Genomic DNA, 27,202 nt, shown 5'->3' on the forward strand with positions numbered 1-27,202 from the left:
GCTGAGGTCGTCGGAGTGACAGGAACCGAAGAGTGACGACGAAGGATGAATGAAGTCATCGATTAATCAAGAACAAATTATGAAGATGACCATACGAGTCCCTGAGTGGGTGTAGCAAGTTATGATGACCATACGAGTCCCTGACTGGGCGTAGCAAGTTATGATGACCATGCGAGTTCCTGAGTGGGTGTGGCAAGAGCTGAGGGCGGCACGTGAAACGGACGGCAGGAAGGTACGCGGCTCCTGTGAGGGAGGCCCCGGGCGCCAGGCTGTGTAGGACACTACGGAAGAACCAGCATGATTATATCAGACCAGGAAAGACGGTGAGTATATTGTACACTGCTAGCCAACCTGTGGCGAGTGACACAGCAGAGGGTACAGTGTGGACGAGAGGTCCAGGGCCAGGTAATCAGTCATTGTGTTACATTAGACGTTACTCTGTGAGAATTGTGTGTACAAGAAGCATCGTGCACGTCAAGAAGTTGTTGCAGAGGACAGGCCTGACCCAGTTTATCTAACTATACGCTCTCGCACATAAAGAATCAGTACAATCTCTTCATGTAATTATGATGAAGAATTTAAGACGTAGAGAGAGAACTGGTCTCGAACCTGTCATCCCTGCTGTGGTGGGGAAACTGCCTTCTCCCCCGGGTCATGATGAACTCGTCTTGACCTGACAGTGAGAGGCACCACCGCAGCAATACGCCACTCACTGCACCTCATCCTCCTCTCTGACTGCAACAATAACATCCATGTTTTATAATGGGTTGCCACACATGACACGCCTCTACAACCTTCTTCTCGGGTCTACAAGACTCTTCAGAGCTGGATACATAGCTTAAGGTCGTAACTAAAACAAAATCATCAGCGATGAAGGCTGGAGGAATCAAGCTTGCAAGAATCTGTGTTCCAATCCAGTCCAGCTTGACCTTCCTGCCCAGTATAAAGTTCCTGCCTCTCCTCCAGTGCTACACCTTCCCTCCGTCAGTGTCAGCATTATGTACCTGTGTCAGATATCTGCTTCCATCCTGATGATTTAATTTTAGCAGTTCAGTGTGAGGCCAGTGTGAGGTCACTGACAAAACTTGTGGAAAGCGCACACCCGATGTTTTGTTTGTTTGTTGAATTACATTTCGCCGCCAGAGAGAGAGAGAGAGAGAGAGAGAGAGAGAGAGAGAGAGAGAGAGAGAGAGAGAGAGAGAGGGGGGGGGGGGGAGGGGGCACCAGGCTGGGAGTGCCAGGGTCGCGCTAAGGGTCAGGTCTGGCCGGACGGGGTCACGGGGGTGGCCCTGGAGGGAAATAATTCATGTGTGAGGCAACAGAGGGGAAAATTGTCTGTCTGGTCGAGTGAGACGCCTGATGGCTCCACCTCCACCAGCCTCGTCCACATCCCCCACACACACACACTGGTAAAGGCTTGTCTCTCTCCGTTCAAAAATGCTATTTTATTTTTCTGAGAAAAAAAAATTGCGATTTCCGATAAATCTGAGAAATTCCTTCAATCTTTTATGGATTTTAAGATCATAACATCCTGGTTACTGTTGTTGGTCCACACGATGTCTTCGTGTGACAACTAAAACCGGCATTGAAAATCATGATCAAAATGTGAATGTCCTCACCAGCGACACCTGGTAATGGCCTTTTATCAGGTACACCTGGGTATGGCCCCTCATCTGGTACACCTGGTTATGGCCCCTCATCTGGTACATCTGGTTATGGCCTCTCATCTGGTACACTGTGGCACAGTTTTCAACGGATAAACAGTTACAGGTCAGGAGACAACGGGAGTAGAGTGGTCTTACCGTAGCCACTGCCGCGGTGGTGACCAGGAGAAGGCTTACTCTCTGTGAGAGAGTTAACACAAGACCCGGGGAGCCAAGCTGTCCTCTCTCCAAACTACACGTCCTCCGCCGGGTATAAGGCAGTCTGTTCCGTCAACCACAAACCTGGGCCTCATCTCCTGTACACTCAGTCCTTCACCTCCACCCTCCCACACCCTTCCCACCTTCCTCCTCCTCTTCCTCACCATCAGGAAGAGGAGGCGAGCGGGAGGGTTGGAGCGGTGGACAGAGGGGCGTCGTGGGCAGGTCAGGACACTACCCAGAGCCTCAGAGGCTTTTAAACGTCTACAAGAAGATGGTCTTTGTGGCGGAGTTGGACAAGGCGGCTCTGTAGCCTCCCCTGACCGGTTGCTGGGGGGGAGGCACCTACTCCGGCCGGAGGCGCTGAAGAAGGCAGCTACACAAATTGCTCTTAAAAGCCGCTTGGGAGGGAGTCCTGAGGGAAAGATTCAATCTTCAAAAGCTCTATTTGGCTGAAGACGACATACGTCACCATGATGATCACTGCAGCTAACAAACATCATCAAGTATCTAGTTACTTAACGTAGTTACTCACTGTTATCATAAACCAACACAGAAAAACTCAGACCTAAGATTGATTAACAGCAGAGTTGATTAACATTACTCATTTGTAACAAGAAATTATGGAATAAGAATCTTAAAGTAAATATTTGTTCACAGTTAGTACACACTACAGACCATAATGTCCCGGACGTATTAGGAAGGATACAGTAAAATCCTATTATCTGGGGCAAAGAAATTATGAATGAGGGGAAATTTGTCTGCTCGTAAGAGGATCTTGATCCATTGCATAGAATTACAAAGCTTTTACACAGAAGTTCCGGAGGTAAGTTAGAGCGTCAGCTAAGGCAGATGACTCCACAAGGATGGAGGGAATGTGGCTGAAGTGATACGGCATTTCTTAAAGCAGATCCTGGGAAAGTAAAGTTTCCAGTTCGGCTGCAGGAAATGATGGAAGATATAGCTGAGACTTAAGAGGAGAAGTAATATACAGGTGACTCTGATACAGTATAGGAAGAAGCGGAGAGCAAGATGACCGACGTTTAATCGTTCACAGACAAATATAATTCGTAACGTTTCCTGAGGTGTATAGATGCTGGTGATGTAAGAAGATCTAGTTGTGGTTGAGGGAGAAACCAACAGGGGAAACACTGCTTGAACCAACGCTAACCACAGCTTATAATGCAAGTATCATGCATCATCATCACTACTGAAGTTACTGTTGTGAGATATCACTGTATGGCCAGGGAGGAAGTGGCGCATATTGACGGAGAGAGAGAGAGAGAGAGAGAGAGAGAGAGAGAGAGAGAGAGAGAGAGAGAGAGAGAGAGAGAAAGAGAGAGAGAGAGAGAGAGAGAGAGTTCATTATGAATGTTAACAGAAAAACGGACCCCTGTTCTATCAAGTACCATTAAGGATGAACAGCAAAAAACAGAACAAAACAAACAAACTGATCTACAAATGATAACCAAAAGGAACGGTACAGAGACGTGGACTGGAGTACTCACAATAAACAAACAATCAAAGAGTGATTTCAAGACAGAGTGGGTGGAGGGGAGGGGAGCTCGCAGATAGAGTGGGAGGAGAGAGAAGGGTGAACCCACAGAGAAGACGGGTAGAGAAGAGGGAAGCCACAGACAGCTGGACGTATATAAAACATAATATCACAGAGGACGATCAGGGATGATCTTCCAGATAGTAAAGGAATTATAAACAATGTTTGTTGAAGGAAATGATGAATGACTGAACAAACACAGAAGCAAGATTGACGCAGACAGGACGGGATAAGTGCACACAAGATTCCTGTGAAAAACATGAATTCAGACGACTTAACTACATGGTGCTGGTTGACCGGAAGACCTCACAAAGGACTCACAGACGAGATACAGACGGACCTTAAGTCTCTAAAATTACTCAGAAAGAAAATGCAGTTGTACACACGATGATCACATAGTCATCTGAGAGAAACACGTGCATGTAGATGGGACGACCATACAGACGAAACTTGGAAATTGAAGTGTTAAGAAGTAAGACAGGTTGACAACGTTCTTACAGACCAGACCAGGGCGGACGGGATTGAACGAAGAACGAGTAATTTATCTGCCATATTATGAAGAGAAGCCTCCCCAGCTGACGCTCTGGGTGCGTGTGTCTGGTGTATATAAGCGGTCGAGGGTAAGGTAGGCTGGACAACGGAGCTCCTTCTACCGGGTATCTGGCCCTCTCAGGGGTGACTATGACAAATCACGTTAAGCTGGAGTTCTGTCGCACCCGGCCCGAGGAGGGGATGAAATGGGGCCAGAGAGGCCAGCACTTAGGTGAGCCGAGTAGTCGAATAGCTTCAGCTAGGTGGCAACTTCAGGTGAAGAAAAATAGGTTAAATGTTCATTGACCCGATTTCAGGTCATGGAGGGTCTGATAAATGTTTAAACCGTCCTAAAAATGAAGAAAGTGAACCATGATGGACCAAAACAAACCAAAGAGTGTCATAGACCAGAATGCCAGGGAAGCACCCGGGGATGAGGGTAAGTCAATACAGCCAAAGAGATCATAAATCGTCCGTCTGGGAGGTCGGCCTTGCTGACTTACGAGGAGGAGGAGTGGACGCGTCCCCCTAAGGGTTATGACGTTAATGCTCCTCACTGCTTGAGTTACCTCTGAGATGTTGTTTATGTTAGCAAATAGTAAGTAATATATGGCAAACTAACTCAGGATAACCAGTGATATATATATATATATATATATATATATATATATATATATATATATATATATATATATATATATATATATATTCAAATACGCTTTAGTATACGGTTATGAATGACTATATATATATATATATATATATATATATATATATATATATATATATATATATATATATTTCTTTTTTTCTTTCATACTATTCGCCATTTCCCGCGATAGCGAGGTAGCGTTAAGAACAGAGGACTGGGCCTTTGAGGGAATATCCTCATCTCGCCCCCTTCTCTGTTCCTTCTTTTGGAAAAAAAAAGAAAAAAAAAGAGCAAAAGAGGCTGTGCTGAAACGGTTTGGATGACTGGAGAGTTTTGTTAGGAAAGGCTAACAGAGAAGTGGAGGGAACAAGGAGAACGGGGAGACCAAATTGGTGGTGGAAGGATGAAGTGTAAAACATTTTGAGTGATCGGGGCCTGAACATGCAGGAGGGTGAAAGGCGTGCACAGGATAGAATGAATTGGAACTATGTGGTATACAGGGGTCGACGTGCTATCAATGGACTGAACCAGGACGTGTGAATCGTCCGGGGTAAACTACGGAAAGGTCTGTGGGACCTGGTTGTGGATCGGGAGCTGTGGTTTCGGTGCATTACACATGACAGTTAGAGGATGGATATGAGCGAATGCCGCTTTTCTTTGTCTATTCCTGGCGCTACCTTGGAAACGCTGAAAACGGCGATCAAGTTTGGAAATATATATATATATATATATATATATATATATATATATATATATATATATATATATATATATATATATATATATATATCCTCTCCAACGGTAGGGGTCACGTCTCCCTGCTCCCCGACCATTACAACCTCCTCACCAACTGCTGAAGTTCTCGACAGATTTTTATGTCTTCATTAGTCGAGGGTAAGGTAATGACTGGGGGGTATGGCCGTCCTGGGGAAGGGCAGGTCTGGGGAGGTGTAGTAATTCCATTCTCATCTATATATTCCCAGGATGACGTCCATTCTATCAACAAACCTGAAATTAAAACGTTTTGTCAAGTGTTGCTGGAGCCAGCCTCAGGCGTCGTGTGTCCCCGTAGCCTGCACTACACTGTGGCCGGACCATCGATCACCATAATCAAGGTTGGTTGATTGATTGATTTGTTGGAATGTGTAGAGGGTACCTGTTAGCATGAGAATGTGTAGAGAGTACCTGTTAACATGAGAATGTGTAGAGGGTACCTGTTAACATGAGAATGTGTAGAGGGTACCTGTTAGCATGAGAATGTGTAGAGGGTACCTGTTAGCATGAGAATGTGTAGAGGGTACCTGTTAGCATGAGAATGTGTAGAGGGCACCTGTTAGCATGAGAATGTGTAGAGGGTACCTGTTAGCATGAGAATGTGTAGAGGGTACCTGTTAGCATGAGAATGTGTAGAGGGTACCTGTTAGCATGAGAATGTTAGAGGGTACCTGTTAACATGAGAATGTGTAGAGGGTACCTGTTAGCATGAGAATGTGTAGAGGGTACCTGTTAGCATGAGAATGTGTAGAGGGTACCTGTTAGCATGAGAATGTGTAGAGGGCACCTGTTAGCATGAGAATGTGTAGAGAGTACCTGTTAGCATGAGAATGTGTAGAGAGTACCTGTTAGCATGAGAATGTGTAGAGAGTACCTGTTAGCATGAGAATGTGTAGAGAGTACCTGTTAGCATGAGAATGTGTAGAGGGTACCTGTTAGCATGAGAATGTGTAGAGGGCACCTGTTAGCATGAGTAAGATATCTAAATACGAAACTGTTCACATAAAGTTATGTATTTTGGCTCCCGCTAAACTGTTGGTGAGTTGTATAGATTTTCTTCAGTTGTTTGTATTTCTTCAATGTTTTGTGTACTTCACTTCTTGTTTACTTCGTATTTGACTATGGAACTCCAGTCGTCATGCCATCGCATGAGTCCACGTTGCAAGTGCACGTGATGCATACTGGTGCAGGTCTTGCCTCAGTGAAGTAGCCTTGGCTCAACACAGTACGTATCACCCACCCTGGTCTGTTGTATCCTCTCCTATAGGTCACCAGATACCCGGCTGTCGACCATCCTCGAAGGACGGTATCATAACCTGGGTTGATTACAAATGTCCAGACCTAATGATCATTGTAACTGTTTACGTATGGATACAACATCAGGATGTTTTCCTCCGCTGCGGCTGGCTGGTCTTCACATCACTTCCGTTCTCATATACCCAGTTCATCCTGCCGTTTACCGTATGTACCAAAGGTCCTTCCTGGCCCAACCTGCTGACTTCTTCCCCAGCGCCATTGTGGCCGTCGGTACAGCCAAGATCAGGAGGAGCAGCAGTATTAATAACAACACCAGCAGGAACCATCAACTCCCACTCAAAATCCATGGTTTTCACAAGGTTAATTTCCTGTGTGGCGGTAGTGTTGGTGCCAGGGTGAGGTGAGGGGAGGACGGGAGGAGCCGTGGGGTTAATTGTGACATTCCTTGCGTTCCCGGGACGCTGACGACCGACCTCAGACACCAACTTGTGACGCCTTTCCTGCGGTACCTCTCAGGTCCTGCTGACGGTGCCAGGGGTCGCTCGCGACCGACCTAGTCACCTACTGGGACGACCTGCCTGAGGTCTCCCTCGGGAACTCCTGGGAGGCCCGAGGGATGGAGACATTAATGCGGGAGACCACATTACTATAGCAACGCTGAGTCTGTGGTGTACAGGTAAAGGAAAAACTGGAGAGAGAGAGAGAGAGAGAGAGAGAGAGAGAGAGAGAGAGAGAGAGAGAGAGAGAGAGAGAGAGAGAGAGAGAGAGAGAGTACGTACCTATTAGTAACGACGAGATTTTGACGTGATGTCAGGACTAGCGCTCACCGCCAGTCTTGCCTGATTATTAAGTGTTGTCAGGTGCCACCAGCATTACATGATCATCTATTCTTGGGACTGATTAAAATCACACGTCAGCTATTCTTTTAAACGTCTTCGTAGTTGTCGTATGCATATGTCTTATTCCTTCTTACAATTTGTTGAGTAGTGTTTTTAGGTTCCTGGTTACAGTGTCATATATTTATGTCTATTTACCTTCGGTATGTTTGATGGTATTCACGAAGATGTGATAACTGTGCAGTGTTTACGTAGGTGAGGTCTGAGACGTGATTCATTTACTTTAAGGACTCAGACCAGACAAGTTCTGACTTAGTATAACCTACACCAATATCCAGCACTCGTGCAGTCTGGCCTTGACGTTACTCATACATAGTATACTCCAGCATGACAAGAAGGATACTCGCCACAAGCAACAATCAACAGTCGTATCTGGGTCGTATATTTCCGTGGAGAAGTAAACGTGTCATCACTCCTGAATACATAGATGTAATCTGTCTTTAGGAGAACATGTTGTCTGGCTGTTTCCCTCAAGATACTGGACTTCAAACCCGTGGAGACCCAAGCCATGAACGTTCACGGGGGTCCTGGTGAGATGTGGACGTGTTGAAGCGAGGCTTTGTACTCGCTCCTACAGTGTGGATTTGTTGGTGGATTATGAAAATGCAAGAATTTAAGTTCAGCCATAAATCACTAAAGAAAAGACACTAATAACTGAGAAATTATACATAAAAATGTCTGAGAGAAATCCCCTTGGATATCTTTTATGCTACAGTCAACATGTATAATGTATGTACAGCCGTTCTTGTCATGTATTGAGATTTTCAAAATTATTGTGTAAAGTTCCACATCAGAGATGATTAGCACAACTTCGTATATTAAATAGTTAGAAAATTGGTTGACTGAACGTGAATAAAATATTTTATGATTAACGGTCATGTGTGAGAACGGTAAGACGTACCAAGTGGTGTAAGGCAGGACCAGTTCTCTTTCTCATATATATTAATGACTCTGATAATGGCCAGCATTGTGAGATAAACCTCGCAAACTATACTGAGCTTGGAAATAAAAGAACAGAATTTGGCAGAAAAACTGACAGACCGGGCTACAGGTGGCAAGTAAATATTAATACTGATAGATACAGTCTTGCTTATCGATTGTAAAATCGAGAAAGTAAGTTACTACATAAGTCGCGTTGAAATGTGAAAGATAAGACAAAACTTTAGAGTAATAATCTCTGTTGAACTGAAGCCAAGTAAACAGTGCGCAGAACCAGTAGAAAAGGCGATCAGAATTGTATCCCCCATGGGAAGGACTTGGAATTTACGACGTAGAAAGTGATCCTCCTCAGTCTTTATTCAGCGTTCGTCACCTTAATGGAAATAAAATTACCAGTGGCAAGCACGTCAGATGACTCCCCGAATGTACAACAGTGCTGCGGGAGCCGCCCACACCACGTACACTTATCGTAGAAAAGAGAAAGTTAAAGAGGTGATTTTACAGTGGTATTGAGTCATCACCTACTGATAATCTCGAGCTAAGCTGCTACTTAAGGCTAAACTTGTCTGATTTCACTCGTGATGATACTTACACACTCGAAAACAAACGTTTTACTTCCACAGAGTCAAAGAGCTTTTCTTCAAGTACAACGTTAACGTATGGAATGATTCACCATGAAGTCTGGTTGAAGGCAACACCACAGACACATGGAAGAACGCACACCACAGCTTGACGTCCACGGCTGACAATATCTGCGCCTCTTTACTTATAGAAAAACTTTTCAGATATTTCTCCTAAAGTCTTCAGTTTGTACTGTTACGCACTCGTCTCTATGCTTCTGATCTGCTATCACGAACCGCCTCGAGAGACCGCAGTGGAGACTTGGTGTTTGTGTTGTATTCTTTGAAGTAGTACAACTCCTGCCGCCAGACTTTGCAAGGCCACGAACGTCTTCTGTAGTAACTCTGCACACTCAAGTTGGTCGAGTGTCTGTAATATCTTACACACACCAGACGGACGGAGTGGAGTAGGATAGTAAGTAGAATGAGGAAAGCGAGGAGGGGAGTTTGGCTTCTGCCGCCCCTACCAGGCTGCCTGCATGTCTGCGTCAGTGATTCATGAGAGGGACGACAACTCCAACTCCCGGGCCTCAGGTCAGGGCAGGTTAACTCAGAACCTTCACCTCGGGATCACGTCTTCCTTTAGCTTTATTCAATGTGTCGTAGTCCCTGATGCTTGCCTGTTCTCTTATGATATATCTTGGTTATAAATGATAAATATGATGTTAAGGTAATCTTTTGAATTTGAATGATTTGGAGTCGTAACCGCTGGGAACATGTTTACAGTGTGGGTGGAGGGGTGAGGTCGAGGTGTGGGAGAGAAAGCGGGACCCTCTGGCACTCCGCTACCTCAGAGTTGTGTTGTCACACTCCATTAATACTGTCATTACCGCCGCTGATGGCTTACTTGGGCACAAACCTTACCCAGGGCCGCAGCCCCAGGCATGTGTGGGATACATGACACGCCGCGGGAATGTAAACACTGTTCCCTAATGCTTCCACATGTCAGCCAACTGTGCCGGATATGTAAACATTTACCTGTCCTCCAGGTGGATGGGAAATGTAGGGGAGGAAACAGTTACGTGAGTTGTAGTACCTGCACGTGTACCATGTCTTCTGTAGACTCTTGTAGATGTGGGAGGAAGAATGCGTCCATGTAAACATTTGTAACTGTTAGCGTGATAGGTATCTCTCAGACCTGAACTCCACTAAACTCAGGTGAAGATACTGTATGTATGTACATAAATGTTTCCTCTGATTCGAATTGTTAAAAGAAGGAAACTGTCATAAAGGACGTTTGTGTGGTTATACCAGGGATCTAAGTTGAAACTAGTAGCTTTGATCTGCAAGTTACTGATGGTTCATCTCGCTGTGGTGCAGCCTAAAGTTAGGATGTTGATGTGTACCACAGCCACAAGTGTTGCACAGGATCGTTGTTCCTCTGGCATTGGCGGAGGGAAGGGCGTAGCTGACCTGCCACGGCTGGTATAGTGTAGGTATCATCTGGTCTGCATGGCAGGTTGCTGATCTTCACAAACTGCTCCTGTTCATTGCCTGTTTTGTTCACGAACGGGTTCTTTTTACCACTGGTCGTGTTCATTAGGTAGTTCTGTTAACTGCCTGGTCATGTCCACCAGCTGGTCGTTTTCATCACCTGCTCATGTTCATCTGGTTGTTCTGCTCAGTGTTCCGTCATGTTCACCATCTGGTCCTAATCATTACCTGGTCGTGTTCACGAGATGGTCCTGTTCACCAGCTGGCGACATAGATCACCAGTTGTGTATCTGGAGCCATCAGGGACCCAGTCCAGAGCCAGACCCGAGAGGATAACACGTAAGTCTTTCTCTCTTTTTTACGACCACATTATCTTGTCCAGATTGTGATGCTCTGCCCGCCCTACCCGTGGCCAGGGGAAGGGAGAGGAACGGAAGATAACCTGACTCCTACAAGTGAAGCTTTCACCTTCACCTTTTGTCAGGGACCTTCACCTGCGTTTATCACTTCAAGGTTTCACCAGGAATCCCTAGCCTGGGGCCCTCGCTAAGGACTATAATTAAACTCCACATGACGCGTGACATTTACTAAAATCCCTGAGTATATGACCGTCATGCTTCACACTGGGGTTTCATCATTAATCTTCACTTAGAAGGTTTTCAACGAGACTTCCATTGTGAACATACAAGTACATGTGAAGCCTCCAGCCAGAGGCACCACCATGGAAAGCCTCCAGCCAGTGTCAGGTGTGGATGCCGTTCTGTTTCAACTCTACAGTACAAACCAAAAGAAGTAAAACAAAACTTACTTAAAACATTTTAGTATAAGAAAAGGTTTTTTACGCCTCATCTTCACAGGTTTTCAGAATTCCGTCCTTATCCTGTCTTACGTTGGATTTTCTAGCATGAAATTCCTCTAGATGTTTTCGCTTCAGTACTGTGCAGAAGAACGTAAGACCAACGAATAAAAAAGATGTATTGTTTAATGATTTCTAACACGACATCTATTACGGTTTTTGTATTTATGATCTGGACATGAAGAGAAAACATGGTTTAAGAAGTGTATATTTGCCTTATAATGCCATGAAAAAGAATATTTCAAATAGTTTTTAATCTTGACCATATCTGACATACTCGACGGATATAACTATCGCAAGAGATAACGAGATAACAGCTTATTTGGTTGTACCAGCTTTCCCTCCCCCTCCCCCCCCCAAAAAAAAAAATAAAAATAAATCAGGCAGGATATGTAAAATTATTGTCATTAAATTATGATACACTTTTGTTAAACAATTCTCCAGGATTCGGAATGTATAGATTTATGTTTGTGTGATAGGCTATCGTGACTGTAGATTCAACAAAACGATGACGTAATAGTCAAGCATAATGTTGTGGCTGCCTCTGTGGTGTCCTGGATGACGTCACTTGTTGCGGGTCACAAGTATCGTGTTCGAGTCTGGGACGTAGCCGACAACAACAACAAGTCTTCTGTACTAAGGCAGGAAAGATACAGAATCGGTCTGTGGTGCAGAGGTGCAGCTGTAGGCATGGAAGACTTCCTCTCGCAACCAGTGACTTAAAAACCAAGCTATTATTATCAATATTTACAATCTTATTGTTGAGAAATAGAGGGAAGTCAGGCAGGATGTTCATCCTGCAGCCGTCGGCCAGAATGTGAGCGGAGAAGACGTTCTGGATGCACTGAAATACACCATCTTAGTCCAGCCCTCCGAGTGCCGCAGACACCAGGAAGACCACGTCAGAATTCAGTCCTTATTGTAGATGTTTCCTTACACTTGATATATCTGCTGCTGCTGTTCATACACTGTTGCTGCTTCTGCTGCTGTTCTTGCTGTGCTGCTACTGTTGCTGCTGTGTTCCTCTTGCTGGTACAGTAACAGTTAAAACTAACTAACAGTAGCGAGATCTGATTTGTTCTTCAAAGAACCATCCTTGTGGTTGGAGGAGAGAACACACTCAGACCATGGATGTTAGTGAGGACATAGTCTGTCAAAGCAGCAGAAAAGCCTGCTGAGGTTCGGCTCATGTACTGTGCATAAAAGAACCTTAAAAGACGTAAAAAGGATGGAAGAACAGAGTGCTTAGGGAGCCTGGTTTAGTTGCGCACGTCTGCGCTCATTAACTCGTTCGTAAGAACAATGGACAGTGGTTGTCTACTGCAGATCTGGGACCAGACCATGAAGATGATCCAGACCGTTTCTACATGTCACCCAAGAGCTGGAAATCCTTCGCTGAACCCAGCCAGGTCTTGTGAGCCAGGTAACGCGAGGGTTATGTGTTCGTAGCACAGCGTCACTCTGTGGCCCAGCCACCGACTATTTCGGTCTGAACCTCCCTTGCGCCGCTTTATTTTGGAGTTATTCACTTTTCCCATACAAGAATAACTGGCAGAATTATAAACAAACGTACAAATTTCTATCTGTTGTCAGTAAGATTTCACAGAATTATCACTAAAACATAAGACGTGGTACAACGGGAATCTTACGCATGAGTTGTTTTTCGTGTCGTCTTTATGTGGCAGTAATGTTCGTGACCCATTAATTGTATTCCAACTCCTGCGTTGTTCTTTTACATCTTCAATATTTACAGTGTTATTTTGTGCTTAATGATTTGGTATTTCTACCCGATTCATTTTTTTTTTTTTTAATCAATATTTCGCGGGCAAAACATGCCTTAGTCATGGCCATGACAGGTGAGCTAAAAGTTATAAGAAGAATGAAGCAGTTACTCGTAGCTCCTCAGATGTAAGTAAACCCGACGCTTAAAGGGAGATAGGTTAGAGGGAGACAGTGCTCCACGGTTTGCCTGTCTGGAGAATGGGAGAGGTAATGCAGTGGTCAGTCCTCGTTGCAACAGTTTCCTGACACAAACTAGTGCGAGTAAAGTGGAGTCAGTAAAGGCAATACACACAAGATCTTATTGGATTATATGAAAGTGTTTCACGTCCACCTTCTTGCTTTGAAAGTGGAGCGACCAGCGCCTTGCGTCAGGTGATCGTTTAATTACATATATTTATCACCCATCATCCCTTTACATGATCGCTGCTGGGAATTCTTACCTCTCATAAACTTGTAAAAATTCCGGTGTTAAGTGTTTTACGTATCAGAAAATTCCGTGATTAGCGCCTGAAAAATTGTATGTTGCAGCGTACTACATGTCCGATGTTGGGTTTACTGCCTTCGGTGGTACTATGTTTATTGCAACACGCTTCATGTTGCTCGTGTTTCTTGCTTCAGTCCTTTACCTATATAAATAAGGTAAGAATTATGGGATAACTGTATAATTTCCTTGTGTCACTATCGTGTATTTGTACGTTCGATATCTGTAAACCGGGTTAGGCAAACTAGGCTATGTTGCATTACGTAGCTAGGTTAGGCGATGTTACGTTTGGTTTCATGTTTAACTGAAATTCAGTTATTCACTCTGATAATTTTCTTGATCCGAGCCATCTGTGTGGGAATTTCGAACTTTAGTTGGTGAGGTAGTGCTGTTACTGAATATGGGAAGAAAAAATGTCTCGCATCAAAGTCTTACGTTTTACCATAAATCAGTTACCTTATTGACTTCAATGATTAGAATGATGGCCTACGGAAAGTAAATGTTAAACAGTACATCCAGGTTGGAGGTGTCTGTAGGCATTGCCACAGAGCCGGACGGACTACTCCGGTGTCGCATTGAGGGTGACATACACATTACCTGACGGTGGAGGGGCCCACTGGTGTGACACCCATATTACAACACCACTGGCGCGGAGAGACTTTATAAAACGTCTCTATAGTTCAGAACGTAACATCAGGAGCTGCCAGTGTTCAGACACAGACATTCTCTGTACCGCTGCTCTAATCTGTTATTCAGAGTCGGGCAAAAACTTAAATATGGACACTGATGAGGACCATGGTAATGGTATATTATAAAAATGATTATGATAATTATACTAATAGTAAATGATAATAAGTAAATATAAACTTCCGAATATTTCAGCAATACATATTTGTGTCGGTCCATCTGTCTCTCATGCATATCCTGTATATAATTATATGATCTAGTTACGTTTTTCAAAATGTAAAGAGAAACATTGTATATTTGAATTGATGTACGTTGAGCACTTGTGCATGAAAAAATAATCCTGAGAACAGTATCGTTGTGCGTGATACTTGTGACAACATGTTCTAAAAATTTACAGAAATGTAGGAGAGTTCGTACTATGTATGGCACCTGTGCCAGTGCTTCTTATACTGCCTCATTCTCGCAACAAACAAATGTTTCAGTTTATCTCATTTCCGAAAACAACAATATTGCATTTTTTTCTAGTTATAAGATTTGAAAAGATTGCAAGTGACTATCGGAGGTAGAAATTATTTCCCTTCCCGAGGTGGCTACACCATCCACCGACCTTCCCGAGGTGGCTACACCATCCACCGACCTTCCCGAGGTAGCTACACCATCCACCGACCTTCCCGAGGTAGCTACACCATCCACCGACCTTCCCGAGGTGGCCAAGCCATCTAGTGGACTTCCCTGGGATAGCAGGGTCGTCTACAGTTCTTCCTGCACCATATCTGCTGCAGGTCACCCCTGGCGGCACCCTCTGCCAGGTGCCCCGTGTGTACCGACCGGCGCGCCGTCAGGGTCGCTGCTATAGTGGCAATGTGAGGTGGGTGGACCAGCGACACGCACTCACAAGCATCTGCCATGGGCCTCGCCACCGCCGCCGCTGCTGCTGCTGCTCGCTCTGCTCGGGTCGAGTGAAGAAGAGATTATCTAATGATCTCCAGCAAGCATTTTTAGCCGGAGATTTTAGTTATCATCATCATCGTGATACCAGTCCTAGCGAAGGATTACAGTAATATACCATAAGACCGTTCGGAAACCCACGACCACCTGACCAGATCGCCAACACATCGCTCACGCGTAACCTGACACACCAGCATGTTGTGTTGTAACACTTGGAGTTCCTACAACTTCAGGAGGGTACTGGACGAGGTGGGGTAGCTGGGCCATCCTACAACCTGGTAGGGAACGACAGTCCTATTTCGGCCACAGGAGTAAACTCCTGAGTCCTCCGTCTTCGAGTCCTGTGACCGTTGAGAACATAGCGACGTCAGGAGGATGGTCGTGTGTCGGTGATACAAGCAGCCTCAAGCATTATAACCGGACGGCTTCCTTGGTAATGTCAGCACCTGCTGCCTCTTGGGTTCGACCAGAAACTTAGTGACCGCGTCCGAGCAGCAGCAGCCATGCTCGTCAGCCCGTCCGATGGCGGTGACAAGGAGCGGTCGTACTCGCTCACACCGGCAGGATCACCCGTCCGCACCTCCTCACACTGACGCACCGACCGGGGCCTCTCTCTAACCCCTCAGCAAGTGATAAATAGTAACAATACTAATGATGATGAACATAATAATAATGATAGAAATAATAGAATTAATATCAAATTTTTCGGTAAGTAATAAGTATAATCGACTTTAGTGTAATACTGAGTTCTTTATTATGTTTTCATCTTTTGTGTTAGCTGAAGGGCACGGCATCTGAAAGCCCCAGTCAAGAGCCAACTCCCTGATATATATATATATATATATATATATATATATATATATATATATATATATATTATCCCTGGGGATAGGGGAGAAAGAATACTTCCCACGTATTCCCTGCGTGTCGTAGAAGGCGACTTAAAGGGAAAGGAGCGGGGAGCTGGAAATCCTCCCCTCTTGTTTTAAATTTTCCAAAAAAAGTAACAGAGATGGGGGCCAGGTGAGGATATTCCCTCAAAGGCTCGGTCCTTTGTTCTTAACGCTACCTCGCTAACGCGGGAAACGGCGAATGGTGTAAAAAAGAAATATATATATATATATATATATATATATATATATATATATATATATATATATATATATATATTCCCCCCTTCTGTTTCCCATTTTAGAAAGTTAATACAAGGAGGGGAGGATTTATATATATATATATATATATATATATATATATATATATATATATATATCCTAGCCTAGCCTAAAACAGGTACCTATTTTATCGACCAGCTTCAAGGGGTGGATGAACAGCTGGGTTAACTGTGGACCGACTATCGCAACAAAGGTTCGAACCTAAGCGGTCGACAGAGTAGTATGTCTTTAATATAACACATGTGTCTGTAGTATATCGTCAGTACATCTAGTGTCACCATTTAGTATATCGTCAGTATATCAGTAGTGTCACAGTGAAGTATATCGTCAGTATAACAGTAGTGTCACAGTGTAGTATATCGTCAGTATATCAGTAGTGTCACAGTATAGTATATCGTCAGTATATCAGTAGTGTCAGTGTAGTATATCGTTAGTATAACATAGTGTCACAGTGTAGTATATCGTCAGTATAACAGTAGTGTCACAGTGTACTATTTTGTCAGTATAACAGTTTTGTCAATGTAGCATATCGTCAGTATAACAGTAGTGTCCCAGTGTAGCATAACGTCAGTATAACATAGTGTCACAGTGTAGTATATCGTCAGTATAACAGTAGTGTCCCAGTGTAGTATATCGTCAGTATTGCAAGGATAACAGTCAATGTTATAGGTTGTATTAATTCCATTTCACTCAACACAACAGCTGTTCTCATTGGAAAATATATTTCCAAACGTGTTAGAATATAGCGTTCTGCTGGGTTTTTTATTTCTTTTCTCGAACGCATGAGGAATGTATAGATAGTAAGTGTTTTGAGACATAACTATGAAAAAGCCTTCACCATAACATCTGATTGGTTCAGTAGACATGTGTGTTGATTATTGAGCAAAATATGTTTTGAAACAATTGATAATACTTGAATAACATGAAGGATTGAATAACATGAAGGATTGAATAACATGAAGGATGTGCCTTAGTTGTTTGAACTTCAGAGTAAGTATTCGGTATAGCTGCGCCAGCAGCCATGGTGTAGAGTAGTACGCAACGCATCTTACATTGTTGTCACGTACGATCGCTACGTGGCCATCACACTAGAAACCCATAAAGAACCATAAGTTAACACATCACAGACTGCCAACCACAGAAACCATCACTTAACCTAGTCAACACAGAGATGAATACAAAATATATCCATTGCAACAAACGTTTACAAAGACAGACGTAACCTCACCGTATTTTGAATTCCCTTTTGTAATGAAACTAAAATAATTCATTTTGAACTTATAGACAAACTTGATATGTGCAACTCAACGTTGAGAACCTACACGAAGTGTCATGGTCGTGATATAAAGGTTTAATGAAAACTAGTCATTTACTGGAGACTGGGTTCACTGTAGCTCCTGCCAGGCATCAACATGGAGGATAAATACAGATCACATCATTGAGAAGCGCCATTACCTGCAGGTGAAAATGTATGTGTTAAACACTTGCCTTCAAGTTCAAAACTGACATTATTTGCGTTACTAGTATTTCTGTAAAATTATTATTTTTTTTTTTTTTTTTTTGTACTCTTCATACTAAGCTACGTCTTTGTGATATCTGGTGCCACAAACAACCCAACAGTCTATTGCTTGGATATTTGGGCTTAAGACCTATCGGTTGCCAGTGTCATTACGGGCATCAACGTCGAGTTATAACCACAAGTCGAAGATCCTGAACACCTTCATGTGTTCACGGTGGTCGGGTAGTTGGCCTGTTTGTGTATCAACTGCCAGGTTGAGGAAGGCTGTCAGTGCCAGCACATTATCATCAACTGAAACATCTTGAACATCATACGTTCAACATATTTATGATACCACGCTAACTATATATATATATCTTTTCTTTCTTTTTTTTAAACTATTCGCCATTTCCCGCGTTAGCGAGGTAGCATTAAGAACAGAGGACTGGGCCTTTTTTGGAATATCCTCACCTGGCCCCCCTCTGTTCCTTCTTTTGGAAAATTAAAAAAAATGAGAGGGGAGGATTTCCAGTCCCCCGCTCCCTCCCCTTTTAGTCGCCTTCTACGACACGCAGGGAATACGTGGGAAGTATTCTTAATCCCCTATCCCCAGGGATATATATATATATATATATATATATATATATATATATATATATATATATATATATATATATATATATATGTGTGTGTAATCTTGGTAGATAATTATGAGGTTATATACTCACTGCACAAGTGACATTTTAATATTAGAATTTCTTTTCTCTTTTACCGCTGGCAAATAACGCGGCAATCATTCCTTTGGATTCGCAGGAAACAGGTTTTTGTAAAATCTGCTAAAAATAGAAAATTCTAAGTTTATTTTGAAGTTTCTACTGAGCTGTTGAGTGATTACCAGCCAAGAAAAAAAAGGTGTGTTTACGTGAGATTATGGACTCGCGGGTCTTGGGTGGGATAAAAAATGTAGGATTATAACGAAATATTTCCCAGGAAAATAGTGTGGTGTTGCCTCAGCCGACTGCTACACAGTGCACTCACTCATTATACTTATTTTTTCCTTACTTTTTAATTTCTCTGTAAGTGGATCAAATCATACCATTTATCTGATATAGCAAATATTTTTATAGTGTTAATTTTCAAGAAGCATTGTAACGTACGAGATCATTAGGAAGCTGGCGTTCTCATAATTCTTGGAGTTTCTATTATTATAGTTGTGTCAGTTGCCTGGACTGAATTCCCAGCGTGGTACGGGTAATTATGATGCAATTAGCTTATGTTAATTAGTGAGTGAGTTACATGTGTTGAGGCATATTCTTATCCAAAATTATCACAACTACGTTTTCCTAAATTGCTTTTATAGTGTACAAAAGACCATGATGTATGTCTATCATAAATTATAATAATAACCCAGCTAAGTTATTCGAAAAATTATTCGTTTAAAAAACTAAATTATTTAAAAGTGCTATATATAAGAACTTTATGTAAATAATGAGTAGGCGTATCGTGAAAGTATTTTTCATATATGAAACACACACAGAAACATATATATATATATATATATATATATATATATATATATATATATATATATATATATATATATATATATATGTATGTATGTATTAGAATTTTTTTGTTAGATATCCCATTTTTCCATCATATATTATTGGAGAGCTTCAGCTGGCAGTTTATCTTCGTGTTGAACATTTGTTCAAGTCTGTGCACTCAAGTTTGCTGGTGGTTTGTAATGTGTTGGCCACGCCATGGCGAGTGCAGCCGTAAACATGGTGATTAAACCGACTCCATCAAGTTAGTTTAATTTACATAGCAGAGTTAACATTGATAAGAGAGATTTCAGATTTTCTAATGGCTGTACAAATGCAAGTATACTTATGCATCATCCAATGAGAAAGGAAAAAAAGGTAGGCAATTAAAAAGCACAAGACGAACCGCGCGAGAGTGTAGGCTTCCTCTGGGGGTCGAGTGGCGGCATATAGAGCTAGGCTACCGCTCGCATCGTCGTGCGGGCTCTTAGATTTATGCAGGGACACTCCGGCACGGGCCTGCTGTGTGACCCATCTAGCCGTTGGGTAACAGCCTCTGGCTCATAAGTAATCGAACTGTTTTGCCATGAAGTTTCGAATCATCGTTTAGCGAAGCCTCGAGCTGTTTTCCGGTGAAACCTTGTGAGTCTTTGCGCTCGAAAATATGGTCCGCGCTTGATGTACTCGCCATACATACGCGCTCGGTTCAGTAGGTGCTCCTATCGCATGCTTCATGGGGCTTCAGGTGTCTCACGAAACTGAGACGTGAAATAAGCACTGACACTTGTTTCTAACGTGCTCTATAATTTTAAGTTACCTCATATGAATTGTTAGATGAAAAGAATAAGAAAGCGTTGTACACAGGCGACTGAGTGGACAGGCTAATCGACACACACCTCCGAACGGGTTCCGCTCATAGAACTCACCAAGGAGTATAATTTCAGTTGTTTATTCGGAGAAGGAGAGTGAAATATGATGAATTACTGCAGACTCCAGTCAATATCACAGTGACAATTAACATACAGTTGTAATGATAGCGCTAAGAAATATCACGAAGAGGGAATTGTTCTAGTTATTTGAAAATCTGAGCGACGGATTTTGTTCATATTCGCTCATGGGATCTTCCTTACCTTCTAACCTTTACTGTCTGACATCCACAGAGGTCATCAAAGATAACTAAATTAGAACGATATATAGGAATCAAGCCGTATAGTTTCTTAAAGGAATAACCTCAAGTTCCATGATCTACGGTCTGGTGTGAGCCACATAACTCGGCACTTTAAAGAAAGCCCTTGAACCTCATCGACCTCTATCAGGCAGGCATTCATTTCATTAATCAATGCATTAATCATAGGCAATATTCTCTGTGATGACCTTTACAACCAAAATTCTACACCTTTTTTTCCTCTTCACATGTGCGAAACCCTTCAGCACAACATTATCTAAACAGTACTAGGTTCGTACCCCAGACCTAAGTGCTGCCAACCTGACCTCACAGCCGTGTTGTGTTACACCCGTCAAAATTTATCCATCAAAGACTTTCAAGATGCTGCAGTATCCCGATAACATGTCATTAGTTAAGTTTGCTTATCAGTGCTCCTTGCAAGGCATGGAGGCAAGAAAATGATTACTTTGTTAGAATACTGCAACGGTTACAGGTTAGGGTTGGCTAGCGTGGGCGCGGGGCAGGTGACAGCCTGATACTGTCGTCCAGCCGCTCTAAACTGGGTTTTTATGCCCGCTATTTCGCCTCCTCTACACATGAACTCGACCTCAGTCCTGAATATTCCTCCAAATTACGCTTATCTCCGAGACATTAAGAGAGATGAGAAGTAGTTAAGAGATTGTGTTACATAATGCACTCAGGGCTGGCGGGTTGAAGAAATCATTGTTGACGGGTGAATAGCTGTTTATAGTTTAAGCTGCAAGTGACTCTACCACACCAGACGGCTCTTCTGTTTTCATAAACTTCACGTTCACACACCAGGGAAACGTTCACGTGAATCATCTGTTGATACAGAAAGCGGTTAAATCGGACATATGATGAAGCGGACTATATGTGGCATAGCAAAAAACATGCACAAACATGCACAAATTTGAGACATTGATATGATGTAGTGAACATTACGTTTACACAATATGAATATTAAGAATGATGTAACATTTGTCACAAAACTTATCTGGTATCAAATGTTTGAGAGAGTTTCAGAACCAACAACTAGTTCTTTTTTTTTTCAGGCCTGTGAACGGCAGTTTTCATTCACGATCTTGCTGTTTTACCAGTTAACCGATCATCTGGAAGAGTTCGTCGCCATATCCACCTAAGCAAACTGATAACCTGGTACGTAACACCTCATACCTGAACCTAACCCAGATACGTGGTGAGATCTCATGAACTCTGCTGGTTTCCGATCATGAAGAAACCGGGAACTTGTTATTGACGGAACCGGGTTCTGGACTCACTCCCGAAGCATATATTTCCATAAACTACAGAGCCCAGAAAACCCTTTACTTTCTTATTTCTTCACAAATACGAATCGTTCCTTTGTAAATGCAACTTTATCATTTCCTCAAAAGACTTTTCCCCATACATACTAAGAAGCCATCCCCCTCCCCCCTTCCGACTCCATGTTAATATAAATGATACGTTCATTAAATCTTACAAACATAATACAGAAAACGTCATGAATATATAACCTGTTTGGACGAAATATTGATTACCTAGTCGTATATATATATATATATATATATATATATATATATATATATATATATATATATATATATATATAATTGTGTGTTATATATCTGTGCAGTAATTTGAGAAAGTTTAAACTAAACTTATATGTTTACAACCAAGGTAGTGGGGCAGTGTGCCTGTACCACAACACAGCACCCACCAGTCGTGGACGCAGACGGCCCACATGAGGCTGCATATCGTCTTCTATGGGTACCAGGTAAGTGGTTAAGCTGTAAAGTCGTATTATTTTATTTCCCAATCTGTGTGACTCGTGTTACACGAGATATGATTGTGTTTATATTCTGAGGATCCTCTTGGGTATGTAGCGGGCTTGCATTCAGACATGCGAAGTGAGAAAGATATATATATATATATATATACACTAACGTAGGGCCTTAATTGAATTACAAATATGTCAATGAAATGGGGGGAAAAAAGGGAAAGTATTTACGAATTTTGGAGGATGTGAAAAACTTGTCTTTTGTGATGTGCCAGCTCATAGTTACTGTTAAAGCCATGAGAGGGTAGAGTTCCAAAGCTTTGAGGCAGGTGTGAGGGATAGAGACGATGATCAGTGCGGTCTGTTCTCGAGTTACCAACAGCCACACAGTAATCGTGAAACACAGCAGCTTACCGAGTCTTGCGTGGTCTACCTCCAGGTGTATATAAGACGTCTCAGACCATTGCTATTGCTGGTACGGATATTAAGAAAACGAACCAAAAAGGGTTGCAAAATAACATTTATTAGTTACCTTTTTGGGTATTCACTTTATATAAGAGAATAAAACAGAACTCGTAAATAAAAATCTACGAAGAGTTTTGGCCAAAGTGGAGGCTCAAATACGCGTCCAAAGTACTGAATCAATTAAATTATTTTCCGTCATTTCTTCTTCCACTAGTCAGGTTGAAAAATCATCGACCAGATAACGCATCAACACGAACCAACCAAGATTAATTACTACAAGTCATTTTTATTATTCTTTTTTTTTTTTTGCAGTACGGACACAAAAATAAAGCAGATCATCCGTGGCTTTTGTATGCAAGAAATCGAGCTGTTTAATTCAATGCTAGGCGCGGTTTTTGGTCTGTCTGTATGTGTTGTGTTGTGTGCCTTACTGTCTTTGGAAAATGATCCAATTTATCCGATGTGTGTGTGTGTGTGTGTGTGTGTGTGTGTGTGTGTGTGTGTGTGTGCATGTGTGTGTGTGTGTGTGTGTGTGTGTGTGTGTGTGTGTGTGTGTGACTGGTGAGTAGGTACTTATGTAGTGCTTCCTAGATTTTCTCTTGGCCCATATGTCTGAGTTCCCTGGGTATTCATCCATATCGTAATCAAGTGACTTGCTTACCAAAAGGCGTCCTAGCTACGTTTTTTCGTTGTATATCAACTGACTTACATTTTTCTTGTATCTCCCCTAATGGTGTGATTATTATACGAAAGTGCACTTGGGAACTTATCATTTTTCATTTCCCCGTGTACTCATAGGAATATACTTGATCATGCGCTCAATTGTGATCCCTTCCAATGTATATATATATATATATATATATATATATATATATATATATATATATAATCAACGCATGAAAAATACATAACTAACGGAAATACTTTTAAACCTCCGCCATCATGTGCCACAAGTATATGCATTATGAAAATTTCGCGGAGGATACCAGTGTCTGCCGATCATCAGTAAACTTCGTGAAGAATAAATAATGTATAGCTATTGGAATATACAATTTTACTGCATTGTATCATGATAATCTCATGCAGGAAGATGTACTCAAAGATTGGCGGTATTTTAAAGAGATAAAGATATCTTGGTAATTTATCATGAGAAATATTTTCATTATTTCGTTATAATGAGCTAAAAGTGAGTTTTGAATTACGTATTTTTTTTCTAGTGGTGATAATTCTAGACTGTCTTGAAAGACAGGATGAGGAAAGAAATAGTAATTATTAGAAGCTGAAAAAAGTAAACATTCAAAATTCACATATGAATCTCATCAACAGTAGTGAGGGAGGGAGTTCGGGGATGAAAGAGTTGGGGGACTTTGCTTTAGCATAATCTAGTGGGATGGCGACGCGTCTCAATCATAAACTCAACCACCCCAACTACGGACAGATTGTTACATTCTCTGTAAACAACATGGGTCAGTTACATAGTGTGTGTGTGTGGCCGTAGATTTATCTGTAATGCCTGAATGTGTCCAAGATTTTTCGGTTACCCCGTGGAGTCTTCAGGCCCACACAGCCCCCACAGCCTGGCTGGTCTGGTACACTTTGTACGTACTTGTCCAGTGTACACTTGACCATCTCGACCGGTGCATCCCAGGCTGTTCCTGACGATGGTAGATGGCACGGTGAACCGTCTTGGGTCGCGGATGTTCACGATGTTCTCCCTCCGTGCATATAACACATTCAGATTTTCGAGGTCGTATTTTAAAAAGTCTGTGTGTGTCGTGCGAGTAAGATGTTACTTGCGGATGTAGGTTACGAACCATACCGTCTAGGATTATCCAGATATGGATGATGATATACCTCTCCCATATGCGCTTCATTGTGTTCAGTTGTTCCTAATGATTTAGTTCATTTAACCTACTAATATGGGCTGTGAAAGATCTGGGGACACTATTGAAATCCACAATTTCGCCTGTCTTTTACAGTGAGGTTAGAACGCAGCAATACTCAATTCGTGAAATAATTAGTGTCCTGAGTACTATTAACATTGGTTTTTCTAGCCTTGCCCTGAAGGTTTGGTCTTTTAAGACATCATTACGCTGAGGTCTGTCACATTATTCATTTGCTTTATGATGGCGTCTGTACATTCTGCTCGGTATTCTGCGTTGTTTTTGATTCTTCATTTTTCCCATGCCGGAGGGGTTGAAGTTCATCTCCATTGAAAAGCATGTTGTTATTAGTTGACCGATTAAAGACTTCCTTTATGTCTGTCTCTTTGTAGCCTTTCGGTGACTTCTGTTGTTGTGATTTTCAATCCAAATTTTTGCATGACCTGCAAAGGATGATATGGAACTGTGGCTCGTGTTTGCGTCAGTGTCACAATTAAAAATGAGGAACAGAAGGGGTGCCAGTCCAGTTCCTTGTGGGACTAAGCTTTTTACTTTAGAGGCGCTACATATGGCAGCATGGTTTCCAACTACGTGTTGTGCTTTATACGTTAAGAAGATGTACATCTGTCTCTCAGTTTTCAGTCACGTTCGACCTTGGATGTAAGTCTTCGCTAGTACCCGGATTTTGCAGTTAAGGTATGTGCCGCAGGCTGGCCTGCCGTCCAGGCAGCAGCTGCCCCACACTCACACCGCCATGAACGATACAGTCTCACACCAGCGGCTCGAACACAACAACTCGGATTGGTTGGATAGTCATCCCCATCTCAAAAGAGCGATCTTGAAACTTCATTTCCAGTATGGATCGTAACCATCTCAAACGAGATAAGATTATGAACCTTCTCGCAACACCGAGACGAACGTTAACATTTTGTTGGGGAAGATCCTGGCTATCGCCTCGAGCAGTCCACGCACGCGCAAGATGGCGGCCGAGATACACACCAGGAAACAACGTACGTGTCTTTTTTTCCCTCACTTGTCAGGTTGTGTCAGTGTTATGATCAGAAAACATGATGATCATAATGTGAGGATGATGAGGAAAAAGAATAATAAGAACTCTACGTGTAAATGATGACACACAGCTGTATCATGAAGAAGATATTATATAATCGTTATTGTAATATATATACAATAACATCAATCATAAAACTTGTAGGGGTAGAAGTAGTTAAAATGATAATGCTGATATTACTACTACTAGTAGAATAATAATAATAATAATAATAATAATAATAATGATAATAATAATAATAATAATAATAATAATAATAATAATAATGGTAATAATGATGAACGTAGATTCCGTCGACTAGTTCGGCTTAGCGTCAGAAGGAAAAACATTGTGGCAACACAAAAACAAGCAATCGGTGTTTGGCTGAGGTTCGTGATCATCAAGACGGTCGTAAACGTCCACGGAGGAGGACACACACCTGGTACACACTGATGTACCGGTCATATGGCAGCATGTGACCAGACACCACGTGCTGTGGCTTGACACCACGTGCTGTGGCTTGGCACCACGTGCTGTGGGTTGACCTGATGTACGGCTTCTTAGCTTCACAACCGATATATTATAATCTCTCGTGTGTTTATTCACCACACGTCCGATTTAATCATCTTGAGTCCGAATTAACGAAGTTGGATTTATCGACCTCACAACAGCACGTCACCAGCTGTGGTATAGTCACAGCTGGTGCTTCACAACAGCACGTCACCAGCTGTGGTATAGTCACAGCTGGTGCTTCACAACAGCACGTCACCAGCTGTGGTATAGTCACAGCAGGTGTTTCGTGACTATAGATATGTTGATTTTAGGAAAGAGTATTAGGGTCGCCAGGTTAACATTAAAGTCACTAGGAAGTAAATGGTTAATATCAGACGACATGTAACATTAACATGTTTACCTTCATAACCTCGCAAGATTCTAAAACTTTTGCAGATGTAGTTAATTTTTGACAGACTTACCACCAAACCTTTGACGACTTTAATAATACTTTAACATTCAGTAGATTTAACGTTCTTGTTAACATGAATTAAGTTCAACAGATAAACCTTTTCAAATCCTGACATTGGAATGCTTTTAATTGAATAATTTTTGCGGATATATTTTTCATTAAGGAAAAAACAAAATTATGGTCACGCAAAGTTTACCGTGCAACACGTTGAGAACACACAACCGTGACAGGTAATTCTGATACAGTCTGGTAACTTGGATGTAAACACAGGGTAGACTCTGACAAGTCTGACAAGAAAACTAGAGATACTTCACATCAACCTGGCCCTTCCCGACAACCCTTGATACAAAACTGTTAAAACTGTTTAAAGTCAAACAAATTTGACAGGTGAACT

At 42.2% G+C, this 27,202-nt stretch overlaps 1 protein-coding gene and 1 long non-coding RNA gene across 4 annotated transcripts in view; one reads left to right on the forward strand and one right to left on the reverse strand.

The window, feature by feature from the left end:
• The window catches only part of LOC139767291 (uncharacterized), an 87,392-nt gene extending 64,961 nt beyond the window's left edge, over window positions 1-22,431 (forward strand). The window contains exons 2-4 of the long non-coding RNA XR_011717032.1: window positions 5,584-5,715; window positions 21,727-21,829; window positions 22,349-22,431. This is a non-coding gene — a long non-coding RNA (uncharacterized lncRNA). The remainder of the gene's footprint in view (window positions 1-5,583; window positions 5,716-21,726; window positions 21,830-22,348) is intronic.
• The window catches only part of LOC139767290 (GATA-binding factor C-like), a 188,339-nt gene that overhangs the window by 77,761 nt on the left and 83,376 nt on the right, over window positions 1-27,202 (reverse strand). The window lies entirely within an intron of this gene.

The sequence above is a fragment of the Panulirus ornatus genome, chromosome 59 (assembly GCF_036320965.1).
Source record: "Panulirus ornatus isolate Po-2019 chromosome 59, ASM3632096v1, whole genome shotgun sequence".
Taxonomy (NCBI): Eukaryota; Metazoa; Arthropoda; class Malacostraca; order Decapoda; family Palinuridae; genus Panulirus; species Panulirus ornatus.